This window comes from Mauremys mutica, chromosome 3 (genome assembly GCF_020497125.1).
Source record: "Mauremys mutica isolate MM-2020 ecotype Southern chromosome 3, ASM2049712v1, whole genome shotgun sequence".
In the NCBI taxonomy this organism is placed as follows: Eukaryota; Metazoa; Chordata; order Testudines; family Geoemydidae; genus Mauremys; species Mauremys mutica.
In genome coordinates, this window is record NC_059074.1 from 124,909,412 (window position 1) to 124,932,258 (window position 22,847).

General features: G+C 43.8%; 1 protein-coding gene across 2 annotated transcripts in view; it reads right to left on the minus strand.

The window, feature by feature from the left end:
• Window positions 1-22,847, minus strand: part of PDE10A (phosphodiesterase 10A) — a 605,978-nt gene that overhangs the window by 536,673 nt on the left and 46,458 nt on the right. The window contains exons 1-2 of one of the 2 annotated variants that reach the window (XM_045008721.1): window positions 20,304-20,428; window positions 17,900-18,007 (exon numbers count right to left, since the gene is read on the minus strand). The exons of the other annotated variant lie outside the window; for it this stretch is intronic. The gene's annotated coding sequence lies outside the window, so the exon portion shown is untranslated. Of the gene's footprint in view, window positions 1-17,899; window positions 18,008-20,303; window positions 20,429-22,847 lie in introns of those variants that run through there. 2 annotated transcript variants of the gene reach the window in all.

Below are 22,847 nucleotides of genomic sequence, written 5' to 3' on the forward strand. Positions count from 1 at the left end.
AAGAACACTACAGTTGCCTTCTTAGATATCACTGTGACTTAAAACAAAAATGCCAATTCTTGACACACATTCTGGAATTGAAACTCAACCCCCCAAAATCTGGTAGCCTCACTGCTAGACAAGGGTCCACATTCTAAACCATTGTCAGCACATGCTTCTCCACCTGTCAAGACCCAAACAGGGGACACAGTATGTGTCAGACCCAAAATGAGGAATACAAAAGAAATTAATATAGAAAATTTAAAATGCTGTGGAATTCATTCCTATCATGTAGATTACTCTAGAATGTTCATGATTCTTTGCTTTTGAGATCAATAAATAATTTTCAACAAAAGTGAGGGGAAATTGAATTTTTGTGGGACAGATAACTATGGGACTGAATGAGTGATATCCTTCAAATGAGTAATCTATAGAAAGAATGCACCAGCAAAACTTCCTACAGAGAAAAATTAATGTTCAAAATTAATCTGCACAGAGAATGAATTTTCCTTCTCCGGGTATATTTAAAAGTTTATCTAGAATACATCTTAAGCCTTAAAACATATTCCAGATAAACTTTTAAATGTACCCGAAGAAGGAATATTCAAGGACTTGATTTCAGAGTAGCAGCCGTGTTAGTCTGTATCCGCAAAAAGAACAGGAGTACTTGTGGCACCTTAGAGACAAATAAATTTGTTAGTCTCTAAGGTGCCACAAGTACTCCTGTTCTTTTCAAGGACTTGAATTTGCTCAACAGGGGGCATCTGACACAAACTATAAAGGACCTTTGGCTTTTTAAAAATTAAACAAAGTACACATCTACCTAGTGTAGAACATTCATAGTTTTCTAACAAAAATAATTTTATTTACAAAGCCACTCTGCTAAGGTGATTATAATGATATAGAACAGAAAAACTCCCTATTAAAACATGTATATTATAGAAGAATCCAAAAGAATTAATAGAAAAGTAAATCCTTCCAATAGATGTTTTTAAACCAAGGTATAGAATTCTCTAGCAGGGCTATCTTTTTTTTTTTATTCAGCTAAGTTATAGAATGCAACAGAGAATAGTACCTGTGCTGCTAAACTCTACAATGTTGACTGAAACAAAAACCATTAAAAGGATTCCATTCTTTAATAAATTCTATAGATTTTAGAGTAATTTCCATAGAACCCTCCTTAATTTCTACAGACCCTTATTGATTTCATCCTTACTAAATTCCATAGGGTTTTTCTATAAGTGGTATGAGAACGAAAGCCCTAACAATGCGGGGATGCAGGAGGTCAAGGCTATTCATGAGAATGGTGCCTGGAACAGAAGTCTGGCTAAATGTCACCAAGAGATTTTTAAATTTTAAAGTAAATTCTTGAATCACAATATCCTCTTTTTTCCGAGCCAGATCTTGTTGGCTATTGGTGATGGCTGCTGATTGTTCACTGCCAATCCAATAGGCCCTCCAGGATAGCTGGTAACCCATCATACTTCTAAGCAGTAGGATATTTCAGATATTTGGAAGACATCTGTCACTGAAGTATCAGTGGACCAAAACAGGCTTTGGATCAGACATAATTAGGCTCTGGTGTGGTTGCAGGACTCCAGTCTCTTGGGTTGTCAACACACCTGTAACATGCGCACAACAACAGGTTAGCTCTTGGCCCCACTGCTCTCACATACTCCTCTCCAACGGTTGTGTCATTTTTCCCCTTTCTTAAGGACTTAAGGACTTAATAGTCCATTCAGCTTATAGTTTGACTGGCCAGAAAGAATCCATGCTCAGATACCTGGGGACTTTCAATGTTCTAAAATCAGACTGTTTCCCATATACATCAAGTACACCAAAATGATTTATTCTGGAGCAACTAGCAGCTGCATTCCTACATTTCTCCCATCCACGACATTGTCATTCCACAGCTACGAAGAAAGATTCTGGAAAAGGTGTTTTTATAGCCTTCTGAAACCTTCTTGCTGTAAAAATAGACTGTAACCATCTTTATGTTGTGTTGTTGCTCAGCAACCTTTTTTTTTCTTATCTCCCTGATCTCTAATTTCTCATAGGTCTTAGCAGCTATCAATCAATCTGCAAATCACCACTGCTTGCTAAGCTTGCAGGACATTCCACCCTCAAGTGATTATGGAGAGCTAGAGAGATGGGACCGTGAGCAAGCAACTGCAGATAGGACACAAACTTGAGGGAGAGCAGCTAATTCGAAAGAAAAAAAATAGTAATAGCGAACATTCTTGCCTACAAGTAAGGAGACGTGTAGTCCCCTACCCTAAGGGAATATCTAAAGAAATTTCTGTGGCGTCTACTGGGTACCTTTTCCCCTTGGTCAAGTTCAGCACTAGAAAAGGAGCATGGAAGAGACAGAAGGGAGAACAAAAGAAGACAACATGCAGGGCATATTCTTTCCTTCTTCTCTGGTGGCTAAACAGCAGTGGAGCAATAGGAGATGGGATGTTGGGGTCACTCATTTTACAACTGTTGGTGAGTTCACTTTACTAATGGGAAATGCTAGGAACAGGGCTAAGAAGCTCTTGTGCTGAGCTCTATCACACACAGTCCTGTTTATAGTCTCTCCCAAACTGACCCAATGGGCTAGTATAACACAGCACACTAAGAGAGACAGAGGAAGCATCCTGATCTTTTAAAATGTACCTCAATGCTCGCAACAAAATACCCCAGGAGGAGGAATACAGCCAGTATTTCTTCAAGTCTCATTTTCCTAGACCATTCCTCCTCATTCCCAAGATTTCCTAACAGCACAGGACAAAGGAAATTTTTCCTGCTTTACTGAACGTGAAATTCCAGCATTGTAAAAATTTTATTATGGTAAAATAGTATGTGTGTGACCAGGCTGGTCCTGCCCAGAGCACCTCCTGAATCAGACCATCCGACACAAAAGGCACGCCTGCCTCAGTTTCCTCTTAAACCTGCCATGAAAAGAGAACAGTTTACATCTCCCTCCAATACAATGCCCACCTCTGGGCATAATTTATGCACACACACATACAATAGTCTGTAGAACCCTCATGGTCCTCCCAATTCCCACAGTAAAACATAAAAGATACCATGATTTTCCATTCCCTTCTCCAGAGACATCATCACTTCCTGGTCTCCCACTCGTGACTCCACCACCACTCAGTTCCCTGATCTTTTCTGCTCTTGTTCCAGGCAGGGGTGGCTCTAGCTTTTTTGCCACCCCAAGCACGGCAGTCAGGCAGCCTTTGGTGGCTTGCCTGCAGGAGGTCCGCCAGTCCCGCGACTTCGGCGTACCTGCTGCTGACTTGCCGCCGAATCCATGGGACCGGCGGACCTCCTGCAGGCGCGCCGCCAAAGGCTGCCTGACTGCCGCCTTCACAGGGACCGGCAGGGCACCCCCTGCAGCTTGCCGCCCCAGGCACACACTTGGAGTGCTGGTGCCTGGAGCCGCCGCTGGTTCCAGGGCCCCACTCTCCAGGCCAACCACCTGCAAGTGACCAGTCTCAGGATGCTTCTATCCAAACACAGTCCAACAACTCAGCCTGTTCAGCCTTCCAGCACTGGATCTCTGGCTCAGGAAGATCAGCAATCTAGCCCCTCCGCTGGTCTCCAAAGAACTGAGGCTGCAGAACTTTCTGCTCTCTGCAGCTTCTCTGTCTCTTCCAGGCAACTCTCCCCTGCCCCTTTTCCTTGCTCCTCCAGTCTGTCCTCTCAAACAATGCTGACTCTCCAGGTTTCTAACTCACCCAGACTCGTCCCCTCTAGAGCCCAGGTGCCCTGTGTATCATGATCAGTGGAACCCATTTTCTCTGAAGAGACTGTTATTGACAGGACACCAGTGGAACAGGGAATGCAAGGAGTTAGGCTGGAAGCTACTCAACCACATGGACAGAGCCGTGCACATAGCATAATAAAGCTCCATTTGTTCAACTTAACCTGCATTCAGCACCACTTTCTGAGCGAAACATGGTGGCAGCATCTAAGCTGTCAGTTCTCTGCAGTCCAGCAGCTGATGCCATGAGACATGGAACTTTGTCTGAAGACCCCCACCCCCAGCCCTGCAGCTCTTGATTTTGCGGATGCAAACCTAGCCCAGCGATGGACCTGGTGGAAGGAGGAGCTCAAGCTGTACACTGACCTGTCCATAGAGGACGACAACAACAGGAAAGTAAAATTATTATTTTACCTTATCGGGGAACAAGGCAGAGAGATCTGCAGCACGCTGAAGCTCACCACTGCCTCAAGCTTCACAGCAGTCCTAGCAGCCCTGGGAAATCATTGTTCCCCGAAACAAAATGAAACTGTGGAGTGACAAGTTTTTCACTAGAGACCAATACAAAGTGAAGGGGATAGACCCCTTTGTTACTACCTTATGCACACTGGTGGCTACCTGCAATTTTGGGGACTTGGACTCCCTGATTCGGGATAGGATAGCCTGTGGCACTTAGGATCACCACTTGAGGGAGCGGCTGCTCTGAGAAGGCAATATCACATTAGTCAAATGATTGGACATGAGATGTGCAGCAGAAGCCTCAAGAGAACGGATGAAAGCCCTAGAAGGCACAGCACCACCAGAAAAACAAGCAGTGTGACAATAGCAAAGGAGAGCAGGTGGCCAGGGTTCCATACCCACAGCAAGATGCATTTACTCTGTGAGACAGCATGAGCCAGTAAAGGAGACGTGCCCTGCTCTAGGACTCAAGGAACGTGGCCTGTTGAACCATTCTAGCAGTGTGGACCAGAGCAGAGGAAGGTCCCAGAAAGATTTAGCTAGATTTCTACAAGAGGGGGATGGCACATCAGACAGCGGTGATGATATCATGACTCTTTCCCCTTGAGACCAAGAACAAATCAGATTCAGGCTGTCGGGACAGGAAAGCAACAAGGGATGGCGTACACACGGAGGCTGATAACGATGTTAATAGGGAAATTCCCTGTGTGATTTCAGCTGGAAAAGTGGGCCTCCTGAAATGTGATGCCTCGGGATGAATTGGACTTGAACACACCCATTACAAACAGCAGTCACAATCTAATCCCACACAATGACAGCATAATGCAACCCACAGGAAAATGTGGCAGACAAAAATAACAGATGGTAACAACTGAAATTTGTGGTGGTGGATGGTAAGTGCCACAAACCCCTCTTGGGGAACATAGCCGTACCAGCCATGGATCTGATCTAGTGTCAGAATGTTATAGTTGCAGTGCAAGAAGCTAAAGAAGGAGTCCCATGGACAATGGAGACAATTTTCAAAGCATATGGGGATGTTTTCCAAGATGATTGCTGCTTCAAAGGAAAGTGGAGACTGGAGGTAAACCTCACAATGCAAACTGTGTGCCTAGTATGAAGAAAAATTCCAGTGCTCCTGCATAATCCATTATGCAAGGAGCTTGAAAATCTGCAACGCTGGACAGGCCAGGACAGCTTGAGTAAACAGCATGGTGGTGGTAAAGAAGTCATCAGGGAAATTATATCTGTAGATACCATAAGACTCTGAAAAGATACCATAATTCACTGCCCCCAATTGATGACACCTTGCCAGAACTTTCCACAGCCACGATCTTTACACTCTGACGCGAGGAATGGATTTTGGCACATAGGCCTAGACAAGAGTGTCCACCATAATAACAACCTTTGCAACACCATGTGGTTGCTACAGATGACTGTGCCTAGCAATGGGCATAAGCCTTAGCCTAGCACCAGAAGTGTTGCAGAGAAGAAACACCCAAGGGCTAGAAGGACTGCCTGGGATGAAAATAATTGCAGATGTCCTCATTGTAGGTGAAAGGAGCAACAATACAGAAACTGAACAAGACCAAGACAGAAAATTACAAGCTTTTCTACAGCAACGAAAGGAAAAAAACATGAAACTGAACCCAGAAAAAAATGCAGCTCAGATGGTGTGAGGTGACGTACATTGGGGCTGAGGGACTGAAAGCAGATCCCAACAGGATGAAGGTGGTCAGAGACATGCCAGCCCCACTGGATATGAAAGTTCTGTCCACACCTGGCTGCAGTAGCGGAACATGTACATCAGCTCAGAAGGCAGAGTGTTGAGTGAGGCTGGGCTGGTCACCAACAGCAAACGTTTGACACACTGAAACAAAACGATAACGGATGCTGTGATGGGACACACCACCCTCCCACTAACAGCAGCCTTAACAAGAGTCCCTGCATTCAGACATTGCTAATTAGGAGCAGCACCAGGGACTGGAGATAATTAGACCCAGAGAGGACTCCACAAGTGAGGTCAACTACCATGGGGATCGGTGATCTAGCCCAAGAGTGGAGGCTCTCATAGGGCACCCAGAACAACAGACTGGAAGAGACTATGGCCAAGCCCAGGCTAAGGGTCAGCTGACTACAATTGGGAATGCACGCAACAAAGCCCTAAGGCCGATACAAGGCCCTGAGACAAAAACAGGTTCCATACTACTCCTTTGAGAGGGAGGTTCTGCCAAGATGAACCCTGAGCATTGGCATAAGTGGATGGCAAAGTGGCAACAGCAGCAGGCCAACCAGCAACAGCAATTCCAGCAGCAAACCTTGCAGCAGTGAACAGCCCAGCAAGCCCCAAGCAGTGCAGCAACAGGAACAGCAGCAGTAGCTGAAGGAGATTGCGTCCCAGCAGCAAGAACTCCAGAAAGACTTCCTGCAACAGTTAAGACCACCAGCACCTGCCCAGGGAAGCCCTGCAGGGCTCAGTACACTGAGGAGCCCTGCCACCCATACCAGTGAAGTTAACTAAGATGGGCCCAGACAACAATCCAGAGGCATTCTTCACTGCCTTTGAGAGGGAGGCACTGACCCCTCAATGGCCTCTGGAGCACTGGGCATTAGTTTTGGCTCCACACTTGATGGGACAGACACAGCTGGCCCACCATAACTTGATACAGAGCAGGCTCAAGACTATAGTTGGGTGAAGGCTACTGTTTTAGGTTATCAGGGTCTATGCAAGGAGACACATTGGCAGTGCTTTACAGCAGGACTGTACCCCAAGGGGGCATGCCCCGGTGGTAGTGCATCAAAAGAGTATTGCTGGCGGTAGCTTCGCCTAGAGGAAAATTGCACAGTTGGTCCTAACGGAGCAGTTTGTAGCCATACTTCCAATAAGGGGCCAGGCATGGGTGCTCTGTGAATGCCAGATGCGGTGTAGCTAATGGAAAAATTTCTCACAGCTGATGAGTCTCTAGAGTTGGGACATGTAGAGCCTCCACCCACTTGACAACCAGGGCCACTGATGGTACTGGACTCCCGCCAGCAGATGCTGCACCCTGGGCATGACAGAAAACATGTACAAACCCCACCCCAGTGACCTGAGCTACTTGCACAGAGAGGAGACGTCTTCAGTGAGACACAGGGCTGAGCCATCTCCCAGATAACTGCCCGGGGACACTAACAACCAGGCCAGAGCCCTTGAGCTCAGATGCAGGTCACACTCATAGTTTAAACCTGCTCCCTGCCACCCTAAGGGTGAGCTCAGCAACCGACTTCTCCTGTGGGCAACAGGGGCATATGAGGAAAGAGTTCCCATGGACAGAATTCCAATACACAGAGGGTTGGACAGCACTAGAGAGGGCCTGTAGGAGGACTCCTTCCTCTCCCCGTCCCTTCCCCCCAAGTTGATGGTCCCAAAATGAATCCAAGGGAACGAGATACTGGGGCTTATAGACTTGAGGTGCAGCCAAATGGTGATGCAAGCTGCCTTAGTGGGCAAGATGACCACTCCGGGGGGATGATTTACTTGCAGTATTGAGATATAAAGCCAACAAATCATTTGTACCAATTGGATCTTGAGATCTGGTGAAAGGGCCTCACTCAGTGGTACGGGTCCAGATTCCAGGCATACAGCTACCTGGGCCTAGTTCAGGGTTTTTTGGCCAAAGGTCAATCGGGAGAGCTTGACGCTGCAGCCCCCAGAAGGCTTGATGTTGGCCTCCGACAGTGCCTTGTAGCTGGACCAGAGGAGCAACGACAGGGACTGGAAGTAATTTGACCTGGAAAGGACCCCGGGGAGTGAGCTCCACTTCCATGGGGAACAGTGAACTTGCCCAGGAGTAGGGGCTCCCGTAGGGGACCCAGGGGAAAGAAACAGGAAAAGACTATGGCTGAGCCCAGGCTGAGGGTCAAACGACTACAAATGCCCCTATCCTGAAGCACCACTGACACTCCAGCATGAGGCATCAGAGAAAGAAGTTGGGGTAGCTCTTTTGCAGGAGCAGCTGGTCACTTACGTGAGCAGAGCCATGTCTGAGGAGACTGAACAGGGGATGCCCAAACAGAAAAAAAGAGCTTTGGGCTGTGGTATCTGGAATGGAGTGATTCCATCAGTTCAACTATGACCACCCAGTAATACTGCCATTCAGACCACAAACTTCTAGAGATAACCATGGCAAAATCCCTTCTTAGTGCTCCAAGGAGATTGTAATGCATTTCAATGCACCTCCAGCTTTACTAGGCAAAGATCAGATATGGTCCAGGACGATTACTAGTATTAACTAACAGTGGAGTTGGTTGAAATATTATGTCAGGGTGCCACGAGGTCTGTGGGTAAAAAGGAAGGTAAGCATCACTAGACCCATTTCATATATTAGGAAACTGAGGCACAGATGTGATTCACCTAGAGGTCATGCAGCAGAGCATTGGCAGAGCCAAGAATAGGATTCTGGCTTCCTTTCTCCCAATCCAGTGCCCTGTCTATTAGGCAACATTGCCTTACCATTTGTACCATCATTACATCTGTTTGAAATACAAAAAAATAAAATTCTAACTTAAAACAGATTATTTAATTTCTATTCCATTTAAATTGAGCAGTGTGATGATTTTTAGCTAGCATTATCAGGTAAAATCTAAAATTACTTCTCCTATATACATACATGCCCTGGAGTGCAGCTTGATTTTTGGAATCAAATTATGCTGGAGAAGACTAAAGCCAGTAACTAATTTTACAATCAGTTGCTTCAAAATATATGTGTCAAAAGCAGCACCAAAAATATACTAGGGAGGCCCAAATGTTTGGTTTTTCCCTTAACACTAAACTTTTCTCTGTTAGTATCCAAGATTACTCAAGACACTACAGTTTGATTTTCAATTCCAATTTAAAACAGATAATGAATCAAAATTTGACATGGATATGGTCCTCAGGTCCAGTGTTGCTAACAATAATATTTCACCTGTTTAGATTTTGACAGCATTTGAGTCATCACAGTTCTGGATCAACAGATTGCAGATTAGGAATTGGCTGTAGTCTTTTCCAGCACAATCTGTAATGGTTATTTCTCCTGGGTTTTTTTTTAAAAGCAGAATAATTATACATTCCAAAGTTAAGGTTCCCATAGCAATGTTAACTCGGCCACATTGCACATATGTAGTATTTTCAATAACTGTTAATTTATGCTTTACTATGTCTCTTAAATGTGGCCGAGTTATCGTTGCTGTGGGAACCTTAACTTTTGATTCTCTTGACTTCTTTGCATAGTTAAATTCTCAATTATAGAATTTTATTAGCATAGAGGATTTTTTAAGCATTGCATTTCCTTGTTATTTTTCTGGGAATAGAATGAGAGGGAGGAAAAGAGACAAAGGACCAAATCAGAAGCTATGACTGTATATGCAAATAAAAACTCTTAACTTGTACCTCTTTCTTTCAACCGATTTCCTTAGCATATATATTGTAATCACTACGCCATCTAAGAAATGTGCCAATTTTTTCAGGAAGTGCAACGTGAAGTACCTGTACCAACACTCCTGTTTGCATACTAACTTTTTCATAGTGTGAACCACACCTTAATAGAAAAATTAGACCACTTCCCTAGCACTTGTAATCACCTGTGGCAACTACAGTAATTGCTGGTTACACTGAAAATTAAAAGTATTGAATGCCTCAGCTCTCTCTTTAATAACATTTAACAAGCTGAGTCAGCTCTGTGGCCTAAATTTTCAAAAGCGACTAGTGATTTTGGTTGCCTCTACTTTTGGGTGCCAACCTAAGACACCTTTAAAAGGGGCCTTATTTTTCAGGGAGAATTTCTCAGCACACCTGAAAATCAGGCTCCTATATAAAGATGCCTGATGAGGGTCACCCAAAAGCACCAGTCACTGTATAGAACAGGGGTAGGCAACCTATGGCATGCGTGCCGAAAGCGGCACGCAAGCTGATTTTCAGTGGCACTCACACTGTCCGGGTCCTGGCCACCAGTCCTGGGGGCTCTGCATTTTAATTTAGTTGTAAATAAGGTTTTTAAAATGTTTAAGAAGCTTCATTTAATTTACATACAACAATAGTTTAGTTATATATTATAGACTTATAGAAAGAGACCTTCTAAAAATGTTAAAATGTATTACTGGCACGCAAAACTGTAAATTAGAGTGAAGACTCGGCACACCACTTCTGAAAGGTTGCCTACCCCTGGTATAGAAAATGTAGGCCACATGATCAGCCATGTGATCGACCAGCTCTCTGCATACCACAATTTGGGAACCTTTGCTATGAATTGACAGAGAGATGGGTATGGGGAAAAGGGGAGAAAATATGCCATGATTCTTAAACTTTTAAATGTTAAAATTGGCCTGTATCACTAGATATCACAGGAGGATTTACAACACAGAACATTCTGAGTATTTCTGAATGCTTTTGGTGCATGTTAGGGTTGCCAGGTACCCGGTTTTGGACTGGAAAGTCCAGTCAAAAAGGGGACCTGGCAATGTACGGTCAGATGTACTGACTGAACACCAACATTCCCGTTACCACGAGGCGGGGAAAGGCAACAGGTCATTAACCCATGCTAGCACCTGCTCAGCCAGGGCTTCTTCCTACTTGCAGGCAGGCTGCAGCAGCTCCCATCCCAGCCCCGGAGCAGAGGGAGCCCAGCGGAGGGTGGGTGGGGGGTGGGAAGGGAGGTGGAGATGATTCATTGAGCGATGTGGAGAGGAGTGAGCAACAGGGATGAGGCCTTGGGGGGGAGGGGGAAGAGGTGGAGCAGGAGCGGGGCCTTGGGGAAAGAGGTGGGGTGGAGCCAGGGTCTCAGAGGTCCAGTTACTAGTAATTAGAAAGGTGGCCACCCTATGGTGTGTGCATTTTTAGAATGAAAGTACTATATACTGCAGCTAACTGGGGTGGTGCCCCAAGGACTGATTAATGCAAATATTACAGGTACAGAATCCCTCAAACCTGTTTGTGACATCCTTTAGTGACCCAACCACACAAGACTTATGAGATCTATAAGCATGACTACTAGTAGAATTAATGTGGAGTCTCCTTTAATTCAAATGGTAGGGGCCTGTGCTTTTGGAGCTGAAGGTCTTTTGTTGTATCCCACTAATAACATTGAAGTTTAAGTGGTCATGCTGTGCATCTGACAACCTTGTCCGGTTGTAAGGAATCGACATACTCCAAACAGGGCCAGGTTAGGTGACCACCTGTCCCAAATTATGCAGCACAGTCCCAAATTGCAGAGTTCAAGCCCCAGTCCCAGGCTGAATGACTCCTGGGACAAATGCTGTGCCAGATTACCTGTGGCACCACTCCACGACTGCCCAAGGCTCAGAGGCAATGCCAGCCTCTTCCTGATGGGGGAGGGGGTTGAAGTGGGTGGGGCCTCGGGGGAAGATGAGGAGCAGGGCTTCTGCATGTGTCCCACTTTTCCTTTCGAAAAGGTGATCACTCTAGGCCAGTTCTACTTAAAACACACAGACATAAGGAGCTGTGGGCCCTTCAACTCCCTCCCCACACGCACAGTATGTCTTGCCTATAAACCATCTTGCTGTAATTATAATTACTGGTATCTTTGGGCATAGGTAAAGGTTGATTTGTTAGTACAGTTGATTCGAAAGGATTTGATTTAACTAGTGAGCACAAATAAGTTGGCACAAAGCTGTTCAGGATTCACTAACCCTGTGAGAAATCTTGCAGTTAAAAGCATAACAAGAACCAGTGTCTGGAAGTCAAAGTCAAATTCAAATGAGAAATAAGGCACACATTTTTAAGAGTGAGAGTGCTTAACCACTGACACTAACTGAGAAGAGAAGCGGCATATTCTCCATCTCTTGTCTGCAAAGCAAGACGGGGTGCCTTTCAGGAAGATAAGCTGTTGCCGAACACAAGCTATGGGGCTCGGTACATGGGTTACTAGGTAAAATTCTCTGGCCTGTGTTATGCAGGAGTTCAGACCAGATGATCATAAAGGTCTTTTCTGGTCTTAAAACGTATACATGTGGAAAGAGTCACAGAAGTTTCAGGATGCCTACGTTTGAAGGAAACTTGACATATTTCCAGACTTAGTTTAGTTCACTGGTGACGACATACAGTCACTGTCACCTAGGAAATGAAATATGTTGCCATAGGAACCTCAAGACTGCATTATTACACAGCTTCAAAATGTTGGCAATTGGAAAAAGGCCTCTTCTGATACCCCAAACCCAAAGTTTTTTCTTAATAAATATTACTAACAAATAACACATCAGGTTTTATGTGGAATGGCTCAGGGGAAAGGCATGCATCTTAACATAAAATACCTCTGTGGTATTAAACCTTTGGGGAAAAGTGCATAGCCAGTTTAAAATAAAAAAGAGGCCACTGCCTCCTATAATTTTATTGAAGTGTAAGGTGCTCTACTTGACTTGAATTTCAGCAGTTGCCTGATTCACATGCTGGATCCTCTTACATAGTTTGACACGTCTCCTGCTATAAACCAGAGGCCTGTTTTGTTAGTGTATAAATATCTGGAAAATGAACCCCACAGTTTGATACTATATGAACAGAGCCACCTTTACTATATGTTGTCTTTGGAATTTCTTCACTATTTCTTTACACAGCAATGTTCTTGGAACTACTGTGAAACAGCATAAAAGGCTCAATCTGGCCTTCAATAGTTTTGCATACATAAAACTTTATAGGAGCTGCATAATCGATTGGTCAAGAGCAGTGGTCAGTTGTAATATGCACATCATACAGTTGGTTAGTTGTGGCAAAAATCTGGAAATGCTTCCAGACAAATAATCTTCACCAGGGTGGATAAAAAATGATGGGTTTTTTTTAATGGATTTCTTTAAATCAGATTTTTATTTAAATTAAATATAGGTTTATTTAAAAAAAAACTATTTAAAATTAAATTTGAAATTGGCAACTTATGTTAAGGCCTAAACTTATTGTAATCTATAAAAATCATTTAATTACAAAAAATAATATTAAAACAGTACGTGTTTACTGGCAAGTTTGAAAGGAAGTCAAACCACTGAACTGCTGACGTCATTAGCTAAGCACCTGGAAGCAGAGTTTGTTGATGTGCTAAACCAGGTTTTGACAGCAGTAGCCTTCTTCTGCAAGCGCAAAGAGATTGTCTTCATTTCAAATGATTCAACTAGCTTAGTTCAATCACTAGTTCAGTCAAAGTTAAAAAACCTATCGAGAGCTGCAAAAGCAGGAAAGATTGTATATTGGAAGAGTAAAACTAACAGAAATCAGAAGTGAGATGGTGAGATCTACTAGTTCTAAAATCTTGAAGGACATAGTGACCAATAACAATCAGTTCAATTCTTTAACAACAGATATACTTCTGTAAGCATGTGGCTCGCCAGCTGGCACGCCCCACGCTGGCTGAGTATGTAAGGTGGACAGTTTTTGACCAGAAAGTCAGATCTACTGACCAGACACCCAAAGTCTGGTTACTGCAGGTGGGGGAGGCGCCGAGTCATGAACCTACCAACACCGGGCAGCTGCAGCTCCCAGCCCCAGCTCTGCAGGAGAGTCCCTCCCAACCCACGCAGGGAGAAAGGAGAGGGGTAAAGCAGTGATTGACAAAGGAAAGGAAAAGAAAATGGGGGCAGGGATTCAGGGGAAGGGGCAGGGCAAGAGAGGGGCCTTGGGGAAGAGGCGGGGCAGGGGCAGGTCCTCAGGGGGAAGGGGAAGTTCCAGCACCACTGCTGGAGTGTCTGGTTTTTAAAATATTACAAAGTTGGCAACCCTAAGGCATAGCACTCTCTTCTCCTTCATTGCCCCCTGCTGACAGCCACTCTGGCCCTGCAGTGGTCTGCTGTTTCTTGCAACTCAGCCCACCAGCTAGATCACAGAGTCCCACCCCTTCAGGGTAAGCCAATGGGCCAACAACTAATAGTCCTTCAACTTCACATTGGAGGCTCGGTCCAATCTGGACTCACTAGCCTTTATCCCTGGCATTGGGGTGGGGTTAGGGTTGCCAATTTTGGTTGGACATATTCCTGGAGACTTAATCACATGACAATCTTTAATTTAAAGATTAATCTTTAATTCCTGGAGACTCCAGGCCAATCCTGGAGGGTTGGCAACCCTAGGTGGGGGCAGGGGGTGGGATTTCATTTCCACTCCACCTTCCTCAGTGGTCTGGTAGGGAAATCCAGATTCTCCCTCCCCACTGCATTCTGGTCCAGGCACCCTTGAACAGGCATTCAATGCCTGGGTACATAGGAAGTGGTCAAGGGAGGCAGCAAGGGGATCTATTTTGCCCTGGCCTGTCTTGGCCCTTTGCCCCAGTCACACTGGGAGCCTGGGAAGAATCAGCTCAGCTCTCTCTAAGCCTCTTCCACCAGCTCACTGCAGAACTTCTTTGCCCTTTCTGCCACCGTGTCCTGCTGAAGGAGGCTTTTCTCCACTTCCCCTGCTGTGCAGGCCCTGACTCAGCAGGAATCTTCCTGCTCCCTGCAGGCCTCTCCACCAGCATGCAGAGTCCTGGACAGACTCGCCATCTGCCGCTCCTTCCCAACTGCCTTGAGTTCCCTACTGCAGACCTACCTTCCTTCAGGGCGGCTTTGTCTGCCAGCAGTCCTACTCAGCTCCCTGCCTCCATGCCAGGCTTCTCTCCCTGAGCAAGTGCCAGACAGCTGTTCTCCTTCTGGTCCGGCCTAACTGAACCAGGGTTAGCCCTTTTAACTCCTCCCTCCAGGCTTGACACCTACTGCAGGTGTACCAGGGAGTCACAGATTGTACCCACAGGCTCTCATTAACCCTTTCAGGCCCAGTGTGGGGTATGTACACCCCATCACAACTTCCTTTGTTTAACTAATCAGTTTTAAATTCAACACGTTTTGAAAAACTCTCTTATATACCCATCACTCTTAAGGAAGTTTTATTTAATAAAACCATTTTAAATGCTGTATCTTGTGCATTTTTATTTGAATTTCCACCCAAATACAACTTGACACAAGATACAATTAAAAAATGAATCATCAACTATTAAATAAGAAATCCATCATTCACCATTGTCTAACAGGATCAAAAAATGTACAAATTAAGAATCTGAATAAATGAATTAAGCTACATAATTGTTTAAATAAATGTGTATAAATATAGTGTAGCTTCCTGGCTAGCAAAAATAAGCACCAAATTTAATGTAAAGGCTCTATTTGCAAATCAACACGTTTTAACGGCTACCAACGAATGAGAATCAACCTTTCTTTAGGAAAATAAGTAAGGAATACAAATGCAAAACATGATTAAAATTGATTATTTAAATCATTTGATTTAAATCAATCCACTCTGCCAGCAGCATTAAAATAATTATTCAGAAAGGAACTTGGCCAACCTGCCATCTCCCAAAACTAAAACTAAACTAAGAGCAGCTCTTCCCACCCTTTCATTGTGCTAGGAGCATATCCTCAGCCCTCTCCAAAATCCTTATCAAACAGATTTCTTTAGCAATGTGTGTCACCAAACCCACAGTGTTTTGGATCAAGCAGGGGAGCTAGTTCCAGAGTCCTGGAGCCATATGGAAAAGTATTATTATGAAAGCACTATGCAGTGAAAGTGTAAAATCCTCCAATCCAATCAGTATGGCAAGTCTCCACTGTGGTATTCCACTCTCCTTACATGCTTGCAATTGTACTGATATCAGCGGAATTTCCTTGTTTGTATGGAAAAGCAGAATATCGGCATTGAAACAACCCACCTGGTTCCGAGAGATCCCCATTTGGATTACTCAAGGTGATCCTGATTTCTTGACAGTTATAAGGCAGTATCACTGGAACATGTTTTTGTGAGTCATAAGATTATATAGAGATTGTAACCTGAAGGTATCAGAGTGGGTATGGTTTAAAAGGTTTTCTAAAAAACACCCTAAAAATGGATAAATTAGTTTATTACTGACCCTACTGGTATTCCTTATAAGTTCAAACCAGTCATAGCGTCTCCTGTTGGTTAAAATAAAAAAAAGGTAAAGAAAAACATTGAGCCCACTGTATATAGTGTATGATGCTTTCTCACAATAAAGAGCTTCTGTACTATATATAGTCAAAAGATGACTAGATTCCTCTTTGGCTGAGAAGAGCGCAGTTCCATACATTCTCTCCCCATCCCCAAGGCAAATTATATTTTTTTATTTGGTTTTAGGCAAGTGGGGGCAGAGACAACTGAATCTGCAGAAAATTAAGGGCAGGATCATAATGAAATATTTATTTTAAAACTTTATTTTTGTAAGATTAAAAATATTTTCAACTTTCCTTTTTCAGATAAACATGTATTGTAATTTCAAGACATTTGCCACAGTCTCTCGATTAACTATGTGACATACATGGCTAAGCAGCCTTTTATTATTATGGTCACCACTTTTACAAGACTATGATAAGTTTGTACAAAAGTTTACACCTTGTGAATTATCATTTGAAATAGCATAATCTGCTATTATTGTCCTGGTGAAATAGGTGTATCGGTATTGTATATAAAGTTACAAGATGCTGCTGTATAACATTGTTATAACATGCCCCATGGTTAAGAAAAGCAGGCCCAAACCAGTTTTTCAGAGATAAAGACTCACTGGCACCCCAACCAGATATTAAAGAGCTATCACTGGCTTAAGGAGCCATTCCCCAGCAATAGGAAGGTGTAAACAAGGAATTTACATTTCATCATAGGGATGGTTCAACCCTCACAGCCACAGGAGACTACTTGTCACCTGCACCCCAGCTGGGGGTAACCCTCAAAGATGGAAGAGTAGTATAAATATGAGAGACAGTGGACTTCACTTCACCTCACTCCTCTTTCATCTCTGTTCATGACATCAACAGTTAGAGAGCTGAATTAAGTGGAAGGGGTCCCAAGCTGAAGAGGCGCAGCCTGTGAAATTTACTGCAGCGTATGGTGAGACAAAACCTTTTGCTTTTAAGTTCACTTAGCTTGTTAAATTAGGTATTAGCTTGAGTTTTACCCTTTTATTTTCTCTTGTAACCAATCCAGACTTTTATGTATCATCACTTGTAATCACTTCAAATCTATCTTTCTGTAGTTAATAAACTTATCTTACTGTTTTATCTTAACCAGTGTGTTTGGATTAAAATGTATGGGAAACTCCACTTGGGATAACAAGGCTGGTACATATATCATTTTCCTTTGATGAAATGATAGACATTCTATGAGCTTGGGTTGTTCAGTAATGTGCTAAACAGTACAAGATGCATGGATAAAATGGAAATCTTCCCAGATATTTGTGTCAAGAATGCAACAATATATATTTTGGTGTATAAGCGTTCTGCTGAGTACAGTAAAACCTGGAAATGTCTACATGGCATGTCCAAGGCAACCAGGATATACATTCCAGGCACCTTTTTCTTGGGACTCCTCCTCAAAAGCACCTACCACAGTAGTCCCTAGGCATTGTATAGTATATGGGCCACAACAAAGGAGCCATTGAGGATATCCAGAGTGCAGTCAAGTTTTACACCTTGCGCTTGGTTTAATTACAAGTTTCTGTCATTGAGACAGACACCTAACTTCCTATTTTTCACATTGTTTGGGGAAGAGGTGGGACCAACAGCAGGTCCTGACTATAGCAAATGAGGGACTTAGATTTCTTTGAGAAGGTGATACAGAGCTTAGGGTGAGATGTAATAATCAGCAGACACAATTACCTTCTCATCAAGTTTATACCTGGCTATAATACATTCCAAAATTCAGTCTGGAAATGAAAGCCATACCAGAAGGATCACTGAATCTGAGCAATCAAAGGAGGTAGCACTGGTAGAAAGAAGCACTGGGGAGTCTTACACACCCCCATTAAAGTCTGGAGTCTAAGTCTCTTCTTTCTGAGACAAGAGACAGGAGCATTAAAAATTCTCTTAAGAGCTGAAGAGTTATCCGGAGGCTGCTGGCTGGGTGATCTGAGACTCTGCGAAGAGCCTGCAGTAGGTGTCAATAAGAACTGATGACCAATTATGACTAACAGTTAAAGTATTTTTGTATCATTTTGCATAAACTTTCTCCCCCACCCGCCCACCCCCATATTTCTTATACATACTAAAACCCATCTTCCCCCAATAATTGTGGCTGCTGCTCTAAGGAATTGTAAGCAAGTAGGGAAAAGCTGTCTAAACTAAGCAACCAACCAACCTCATATGCTATATCATCATCATCATCACAGCTATATCATCAGCCCTGAAACCCGATATAAACAAAACAGGGGCTATTTGGTGGCAGTGTAATTCATTTTAAAATTTCCCCCCTCTAAAATTAAGAGCACCAAATTGCATGTGGCAGTCACCTATGTCAGGCAGGTCAAGCTATATTAAATTCCCATTCAGTCAACATGTATTGTCCCTTGAGCTAAAGTCAAGATTTACCTCTCCGAGGATACATTTTATCACCTCAAGAGAACTCAAGTCAATGGCCAGACTCAGCTGCAGGTTACACTGGCACCTACAGGGCTTCTGCAGTGGGAAGTTTACTCATAAGAGCTATTGCAGTGAAACTCCCACTCCAGCAGGGGTCTCACAGTTGGCCAGCACATTTTCAAGGGTGGGTGGTAGGTGACGTGGCCAGAACAACATGAAGATGGTCTGAATCAGTAACCCCAAGTAACCTCAGCATCTCTTGTGAAGCCCATTCACAAATTAAAGCTGCCTTCCCCTGGCAAAATTTGAAAGGGAGAGTGATGTTACAAACATTCTTGCCCCTGCTCCAAAAGTGAAGCCCCCCATAGAGTGCTGCAGCCGGTTGTCATAAGAGATGCAATCTGTGCCCACACATCTGCACCAGCAGCAGTAAATCAAGCCCAGTAACCGCTTAGTATTGAACTATGTAAAGCATTTGGGAATGTTTCTTTAAAAGACGCTGTATAAAACAAAGGCCTGACCTGCCCCCATTGAAGTAGTTTGCCACTGGTTTCAATGGGAATATGATCAGGACCTAAATCTGTAATGTAGTGTGATATCAGCCAGTCAGCCTGACATTTGCCTTTAATTCATTTGCAAGTTCTAATCCCAATAATTATTAATACTCACAAATTGTTTTCAGCTTTCCATAATCCTTAAAAGGACTTTTATGGCACTGATGTCACAGTCATGAATTACTACTACTCTACATACTTCTAAACTGCCCATCACTGAAGTGTCTGCATTACTAATGTCATTTTATAGCCCCTCTCAGGCTGTGGAGTCATTAGTTTCTCTTCCTAGCAGTGGGGGGCTTTGCTACGTCCCATTGTGTATAAATAATTGCTTATCAGAAGATAAGCAGTTTTACCCAACACACCTTCCATGCCCTTCCAACCACTGAGAAATATCCAGCAGAGCAGCAGGCCTTTGAAGCATTAATTTTAAAAATGCTTTTTGTTACACATTAAAAACAGATTCTGTTCTATGGTCAAATACAGAGTACACAGACAAGGCTGTGCACCTTTAAACCTAATATATGGGAACTTCTTAAATACTTGCAATGTCAAAAATACAGCGAGCTGAAATAGTTCCAGAATCTCAGCAAGTAGAGAAAATTGCACATGCTTAGTTCTTAATCTGTCCAGAAGAGGGCAATGCTACGCATACAGAGAAACAAGTTTTATTTTTAAAAATGTAGTATAGGCATAAGAATGCTTACAAAAATTGTTTAGTGCCTTGTATATTGTCTATACATTTTAATTAAAAAATGTTTGCTCCTCCAGAGTTTTTAGGTTTTTCCTCCTCCAAGAAAAGACACTGATCTTAAAAAAAAAAAAAAAACCAAACCCCACACACCCAAAAACGTAAAGCTACTTAGCCCCCATTTTGGGGAATCAGACATCCAACCACTGATGCAAGTACAGAACTGCAACTTTTAGCCTTCAATAGAATTAGGGTGCCTAGTGATTTCAGGTCTGGCTGCAAAGTGAGTGCTAGAAGTACTTCCCCTCTCCCCCCCAAAAAGCAGCACAGATTTTAGTTGCTAAAAAAAAGCACTTAGTTTTTTGTTTGTTTGTTTAAAATTGGAGCTGTCACTCTGGTCCAGAAGAATGCAGCATATTGGCATGTTAAACAAGAAAAATGTCTTGTCTTTAAAAGAGACTAATAGTTATTAAATACGTTTTGAAAATCTTGTTATTTAGATACACATATTTGCAGGGAGACTTACTGCAGCAATCAAACATTTTCTTGCCATTCTCAAAGATTATTTGTGCATTTTTATTAGCACAATCTCTCATCTCTTGGAAGTTATTACTATGCCGTTGTGCAGTAGGCTCTGTCTGTGTTCAGGTATTAGCGGTGGTAGGGTAGTGATGAATTGAATCACATTGTGATGTCACAATGACCACACTTACATCACCTGAGCTGTTGACTTGTACTTGTCTGTAGCTTAATAATCATAACAATCAGACACAACAATCATTAATGATTTAGTTTAATTACAACCTAACTTCTTCAAATATAGCCAGGGGTCAGAATAAGGGGAAATGTGTGGGTTCTTTCACAGGATTTTACTCACCACTGGGGTGCCCCCTCATGGCTGAATCTGGGGAATAGCTCCAATGGGTCTGATGCCCCCTTCTGTCGCTCACTTGTGGTGTAGCCCCGCTCACGTATTTTTCCAGGAGCTGCAGTGCTTCATCTTTGGGAGTCAAGATGCTCCCTCTTTGTGGTGTGGCCCTCCAGCCAGGTCACTATGTAGTTTCCCCCTTCCGAGGTCTCCAAGTCTCACCAGGCTGCCTGTTTGGGTATCATTCCCAGAAGTCCTCCAAGTCAGAGGTTCTCAAACTGTGGTCCATGGGCCACCAGTGGTCCGCGAGTTCCATTCATTCAGATGGTCCGTGGACAGTTCCCTCGAAGGTGCATGCTTGGGCAGCTGCACATGAGAGAATGAAGGGCCACTCACCTAATTAGTGGAGCCACACAGGCATGGGGGGAATAGGAGGTAGGTGGGAGGGGGCAGTGGAGTGAGAAGAGGTGGTGGGGGAAAATTTGGGATGTGCCGGGCTGCAGCAGCCAGAGAAAGAAGTGACTTTCCCCAGCTCCAGGGCTGCAGCTGCCGGGAGAGAGATGGCCCTCCTTCCTAGCCTCAGCTCTGTGGTGAAGGGAGAGACCCGCACTCCTTCCCAGCTTCATCTCTGTGGCGGGGGGAAAGACCCCCTCCTTCCCAGCCCCAGCTCAGGGGCTGCCACAGTGGGGGAGAGAGGGTATCTCTATTGCACTAGAAAGGTAAGACTACTGATATTAACATATGAGTTCTGTGCTTTTATTTGTAGAACAAAAAAACTTTATTATTATTAAGGTTTTTTTATATAGCACTTTTATCCAAAGCGCTTTACAACAGTTAGCTAATGGTACAAACAACATTTGGAAAGATCATTAAACGGTCCACCGAGACTCAGCAATTTTCAAGTGGTCCACGAAAATAAAAGTTTGAGAACCACTGCTCTAAGTCAAAGCTATGCCACTTCCCCCAGTGGCTGGTAGGGGAACTAGGGACCACCCACTATTCTGGGTTCCAGCTCAGGGACCCTTGAATCAATGGTCAAGGTCTGCACTGTCACAAACCTTGCTGCCATTTCCCTGAGCTTTTTCCTACTCCACCCGCATCGAACTTCCTTCTCTACCACTTCTCTGGGTGCGCCCAACCCTCCTGGCCAGGATCCCAGGACTTCCACTCTCCCATAGGTTTTCTTCTTTTTCCTCTAAGCCCAGAAAGTGACAACAGGCTTTCATACTACAGCCCCCTTTTGCCCTCACTGCTTGGCCTTATATCAGCCCTGCCTGCTCCTACTCAGCTGGCTCCATCCTCAATTAGGGATTGTCTATCAAGTGTAACTCTCCCTCACCTGAGCCTTATCTGGTTACTTAGCCCCCTCTGAGCCACATGAACTCTTTTCAAGTTACTGTAGGGTGAACACTCCATCACTGGTGCTCTTCCAAGCTTCTCCCACAAAATAAGATCTGCCCATGTGAGTCACCATGATGAACACTGCTCATAGCAGATTATGCATATATTCAAAACATGATCATGTGTGCCACTTGGCTCCTTGGGCTTTGCACCCTCTCAGTGGGGCTTGAATACACCCATGGGTTCTCCTAGGCATCTTGGGTCTGGCTCCTTCTTGACTGTGGCGAGGGGACAACCAAAAACTGGTGGGATCTCCCATACACCATGCACTTGTGGTACCAAAATGAGAGGCCACTCACAGCACATCATGCAAGTCTGACTCTCTCTCTTTTTTCTTACATGATCCATTTAATTCTTCATGTAGATGTTGAAATAATCATCACTGGGCATCTCAGTTAACACTTCACTGAGATGAATGGGATAGTTCACACCTCTCCGAGCTATTGTTTCAGGCTACCTGCAAACTCATCTCTGCCTCAGTTACACCATGGGTATGTTGACACAGTAAATGAAAGTTGTGATTTTCTACTTCAGGTAGGCCGACCGGGGACCCTGGGTTTGTGGGTACAAACTACTTTGTTGCCCACACTAGCTAGACTGAAGCTAGTGAGGATATACCTACCTGCACTACGATCATATCTTTGTTTGCTGTGTAGATATACCCTTTGTTCACATTTGAGATTTTCTTTGCATTTTAAATAGCTGGTAGGGCTGTTGATTAATCGCAGTTAACTCACGTGATTAACTCAAAAATATTAATCGCGCTTAATCGCAGTTTTAATTTTACTGTTAAACAATAGA